A 5669-nucleotide genomic window follows, 5' to 3' on the forward strand; every position below is an offset into this window, starting at 1 on the left:
ACATGCTGTTCAAACTCATTGGGATGTGGCTCAAAGGAAGTGGCATGATCTCCATTTGAATAGGACTGCTCATAAAAGCAATCATGGTTGTCAACTTGATGCTGGCCAAAACTAAAAGAATCTCCATACAGGTAACCATTAGCAAAAACCATGCTGCTGAGTAAATAAATCCTCATAAGCATAATCATTAACACGATGCGCATAGTAGCCATGCTGCTGTTCAAGTACATTTGAGCATTGACCACCATCATAACAAGGTGCATAGCATACATGTTTTCCAAAGTCATTATCAGCAGGTACACTCATCGTGATGCTGTCCATATGATGAAGCTACACAAGAAAATTGACCAAGAGAGTATCCATGAGATGTAATTCCATGTGGTTGCTGCCCAGAATAGTTATCTTGAAAACCATGAATAGAAAGCTCGTTGAGAGTGGAATTTGAAAACATAAGGGCCTGATAAACGAGTAGATTGGTCATTGAATGAAGTAACAATGTCAATTAATTTGTCAATCTTGGACTCCATTATATGACCAGACTGATCAAACCCTTCAGTTGCACAAAACCACTCTCTTACATCCCTGTCAACAATGCTATCCCAATGATCCATAATCACTGTTTCAACAATATCTTGAGAAGTATGTGTCCAAATGACACAATTATTGGCTCTAAATGAAGTACACAATTTCCCCACAAGTAGATGCTTCAGATTTACATTAGAATGCGATTGTAAATTTCTGTAGTTGGTTTCTCAAATCTGTCCCAAAGTGCTTCTTAACCCATTAATGAATGCCATACAAGAGGTAGAAGAAAGTATGTGTCCAAATGACACAATTATTGGCTCTAAATGAAGTACACAATGTCCCCCACAAGTAGACACTTCAGATTTACATTAGAATGCAATTGCAAATTTCTGTAGTTGGTTTCTCAAATCTGTCCCGAAGTGCTTCTTGACCTATTAATGAATGCCATACAAGAGGTAGAAGAAATCTGTCCCGAAGTGCTTCTTAACCCATTAATGAATGCCATACAAGAGGTAGAAGAAAGTGTCACTTGTATATTTTGACCAGCTGTCAGTCTGATTCTGTGAAGGACTACACGAAGAGGGACTTTGGCAAGTGCTGAAAACCCACCCACAGTTAACCTTCACCCCATGTTTTCTTCCACAATTTCAACAAGTTCACTTAATGCATCAGTTGTTGCTTCTGCTCCTTGAAAGGATACCAACTCATGAGGGAAATGATGCCAAGAACATAGCCACAGCTCAAAATTTTGGTTCGAACAAGTACAGCTCCAAGTAAAGCCTCGCACGTGGTCGTTCAGCTGTAGTATGCCATGCTTGAGGATGAAAACTCTGTCGAGAGGATTGCTGAAAATGGGAACTGGGTTACTGAAATTTCAGCCTAAACAGAGCCTGTTCAAATTTGCCTGTACTTCAGCTTTGACAACTAGCTAGGTGCTTGAAAACACACTGCCTATTAATAGGCTTTGAGTTCTATATTCACACTGAATTATTGGTCCAATATAGGCCTGAAAATATGCAGAATGTGTTGATTGTTTTTTGGTTAAGCTTTTTGTATTAGCAATCTCAGATTTGGAACAGGATTGCTCATCTGTGCAGCAGACATGAAGCTTTTTTTTTGTATTTGCAATCTTAGATTGGGAATAGGAAGCCCAAAAGATGTAAGGTACTGGCAAGACATGCTGCACTGCTGTGCTGTGGATCATCCAAGTTGAAACTTAAACATGGCCATAGTTCTCTGGAATATCTAGTTACAGAGAAAAGAAGCAATTGTTTCAGGGTCATTTTTCTTTTTTCCTGTCCTCAGTAAGATGGACATTTTTGTGGCAGGTTGGAAATGAAAAAAAGGCCTCATCAAGCATGCAATGAAACTCAGGAAAGGGCAGCAGGGAGACCCCAAGAAAGCCGAGTCAAAGTGAAGCAAGGAATGGCAGACATACTCCTACGCATCAAAAATGCTGCAGCTGAATACTAGTCTGTTCATGATTCTCTCTACTGTAATTAGTCCATGCACCATAGCAACTCCTCTTTCGCTAATCCTGTCCTCACTGAACAAGTTTATGTACAGCTCCTCAACCAGCTTCACTCGACTTACTGTTCTTCCTGTACTCATTTATACATGGTCTGATAAGCTATGGGATTGCTCCTTATGATAAGTGGTATCTGGTTTACACTGAACCCATACCACTTTTGTTGACATGTATCACACACTTTTTAGTTAATATATTTTACAGCATTTTCACCTGGAAAGAAGAAGAAAGTTAAAGTACATTGGCCTGGAATAGTTAGTTGGCTTAAGTGCCTGATGGATGGTTGGCTTAACTGCTTGATGGATGGATATTGCTTCTAGTTCCAAGCATCGGTCACATAGCAATAAAAATCATGAAAATTTTACTTATGAAGCTATGTAAGTAGCCTATGTTGGCATTTTAGCTAGTCCTACTGTAAGCTTTTGCATACCTTACTCTATTAAGATACTAAAAAGGCGTTTAGGTAATGGGAGATACCTTTGGGATACTTGCAACATGGAAGCTGGTTGCACCATGCGATAAAAAAAGAACTGTGAGCTCTTTCAGATTTGCTATCCAAGGAAAGACCTGCTCCATGAAGTGTGGCTCGTCCAAAAAATCTATGCCTAGCTTTTAAGAGATGTATGCTGTGGCAATGCTTGGTGTTAGTTGGAAAAAGGAAGTCCCCACAGAAATCTTCTAATCTGTTGAACCTAAACCTTTTAATATGAGATATTGACAACGTTTTCATTTGAGAAGGGGAAGGATAGCCCTGCACTTCCTCCTCCTTGCTCTTGACGCACATCTGCCCCAGCTGTCTCACCGCAGCCGCAGATCAGGAGTAGATAAGCATGTAGCTCCCTCCTGGGAGCACATTGGCAAGTAATTCTGTCAACATTTCCTCCAGATGCTTGCACCCCCACACATTGTCCAGGAAGATGCAGACCCGCTTCTTGTCTGAGTGTAGTTTTGCTAAGAGGCATTTTAGCTCAGATCTGCCATGAGCTGCGGAGGAGAAACTCGATTTAGTGCCACTTGGAGCTGTGTGGAAGGTGGCAGTGTCATCCCCACTTCTATGGTGGCTATCTTGTGCAACTCTGGTACGGTAACATGCGTCAACTGGTTAGATTCAACTAAGCAAAACACTGTAATAACCAAAAGCAAACTTTGTCGATTTGAAATCGGTGTCACAGACTGAAACACATCTGCAGATTAACTTGGCAGTTTTGCAGTTTTCGCGTTTCATACATGAAACTAATTGACTGAACAAATCAGGCGTGATACCATATGTAAAAATAATGTCACAAATTCATGCGGATTGATCAGTAGTAGCACATTATTGTCGTCGTCGTCGTCGTCGTCAGGAAGAGATGAACGCCATTGTTTAATCCGCAGTAACATAAATTATGTTCATCTGCAATCTACTTGACGGGCCGATGCGATGTTGATGTGATTAAATGGGAGATATGTTTGAGTGCTACCTGGCACCTCGAGGAGTAGCGCTGATGGTGCCCTGCTGCCCAGGCATGCGGCGACGAAAGGAGATGATGATTTGTTCCGAGTGTAGAAGGAAAGCAGGACTTGAGGGATCGCGTATAAGGCCCGTACATGGCTGGGCAGCAGGGGACCATCAGCGCTACTCCTCAGTTGCACCTCCACTGCCACCAGGGTTTTTTTTTGGAGGTTGCAGAGCTCTTCTAGAGGGATTTTGACCTTCGAGAGAAGGTAAATATTTTGACCTTTCTCGAAGGGCAAGTAAAAAAATTTGCCCTTCTTAGAGAAAGGCATGATTTTACAAACCTTGCTATAGAAGGGTAGTTATGGCATGCATGTTTGGTCATTGTTGCAAGCACGGTTGATTGTGAGAGAGGTTTCTCCAAAATGAATCGTATCAAGTCCAATGATTGCAATAGATTGTCACTCGAGATCTTGAATCAACTCATGTTCCTTTCATACAATGGTGCTAAGGACCCTACAGATATTGATTGGGATGTCATCTATGCAACGTGAGATGGATTAAAAGCTCATCACAATGTTAATGTGGTAGCAACACAGTTGATATAAGAAAGTATAAGTAATGGTGTGCTTTGATTGTATTGCTATTTCGTCTGAGACTATGGATGATTGTAGAGCTATCTTGTTGCCTTTCTAGACTTTCTTAATTGATTGAGCTTTAGTCTCAACTCAGCATTGCAAAATTATTTTTGGTGATAGCATTATAAATTTTTTAAATACTTGAATAATTACTCATATGTTGTACTAATTGTTTTTCCCTCTCGTCATATGCAGGTCCATCAGCCTCTCACTCTCGCTCGTTGATGAAATGTTCTTGTTTCTTGCCTGGTGTCTGCAAAAGCCCCATCATCATAGTCATCAACGCCAAGTTTCAGATCTATTTCGGCTGCAAGGTACTCTCTCTCTCTCTCTCTCTCTCTCTCTCTCTCTCTCTCTCTCTCTCTCTCTCTCTCTCTCTCTCTCTCTCTCTCTCTCTCTCTCTCTCTCCCCTGTGTATAGTTGGCTCAGCTCTTGCATGAGCATGGGTTATCGATTTCTCTTATCAGTATAGTGACTTTGTTAAAAGTTTTGTCTTTAACTTCAATCATGGTTGCCATTTGTGGTGGACAAGAGCATGGGTTATTGATTTCTCTGATCAGTACAATGACTTTGTTAAAAGCTCTCTCTCTCTTTTTCGTGAAGATAATTGAATTAAGTAGTAAATATTTACATCAGACCATCAAGTCAGCATTAAAAATAACAAACATGAAGAAAAGTCTATAGTGACTCTAACACAGAAATGTCACACAAAAAGTATAGTTGGTGTGGAGCGAACAATATCCAGCCAGGGAGCAGCAAATATCGGGAAGAACCAGATCGGCAGACACCATAGAGGTGATTTGCCAAAACACTAAACCCCGAATTCAGGCCACATGATCATGAATACCAGATACTGAATCAAAAATAAAGGCATTCCGAGTACGCCAAATATGCCACGAGGCTATCCATCTAAGGAAATGGAAAAGGCAGGAATAATCCGAACTCAAAGAGGTCATCTTCCCCAAGATCCACAAACGAGCTAATAGCGGTTGTCGAGTCAACGAGGACCAGACATGGAAAATAAAACTCCAAATCCGTCTTGCAACATGGCAAGAGACAAAAAGATGAAGCATTGTCTCATCACATATAGTACAAAATAAACATCACCCAACAAAGATCTTACGAGCACGCAACACATTCCTAGTACGAAGAGCCCCAATAAGTAGCCTCCACATAAACACTTTTTACTAATGACCCATCTATTGGCCTCTACCATTTGATGATATATATGGTTGGCTAAACTTTTCTCGAAATCATCAGGAATCACAAACATCCAATCGCACCAGGGAGACAAAAGCTGTAATGCAGGCAAAGGATAGTAGCTCATAACTCTGTCCTTTATGGCCGTCCAAATAACATGATATCCTCTAGGCACTCGAAAGTGCTGACGAATACACCGAAAGGAGTAAAGACGGCCCTGCCTAGGAATGACACCATCCTAGATTGTCTCTAGACCTAGATGAGTCATTCGATTAAACTTATCTCTCTACATATCTTTATTAGGCCAATCCAACAACCTGGAGGAGGCCTATACCTCACCTAG

At 41.0% G+C, this 5669-nt stretch overlaps 1 long non-coding RNA gene across 2 annotated transcripts; it reads right to left on the reverse strand.

The window, feature by feature from the left end:
* Window positions 1–817: 817 nt before the first annotated feature.
* Window positions 818–3804, reverse strand: LOC148029161 (uncharacterized). Of its 2 annotated transcripts, none has more exons than XR_015692382.1 (2): window positions 2531–3804; window positions 818–1370 (listed from the first exon to the last, which is right to left on the reverse strand). It is a non-coding gene; the product is annotated as an uncharacterized LOC148029161 (long non-coding RNA). The 2 variants fall into 2 exon arrangements; XR_015692383.1 differs by having other exon boundaries at window positions 818–1415.
* Window positions 3805–5669: the final 1865 nt, after the last annotated feature.

This window comes from Lygodium microphyllum, chromosome 11 (genome assembly GCF_053477565.2).
Source record: "Lygodium microphyllum isolate KBCC chromosome 11, Lygodium_microphyllum_v1.1.10, whole genome shotgun sequence".
In the NCBI taxonomy this organism is placed as follows: domain Eukaryota; kingdom Viridiplantae; phylum Streptophyta; class Polypodiopsida; order Schizaeales; family Lygodiaceae; genus Lygodium; species Lygodium microphyllum.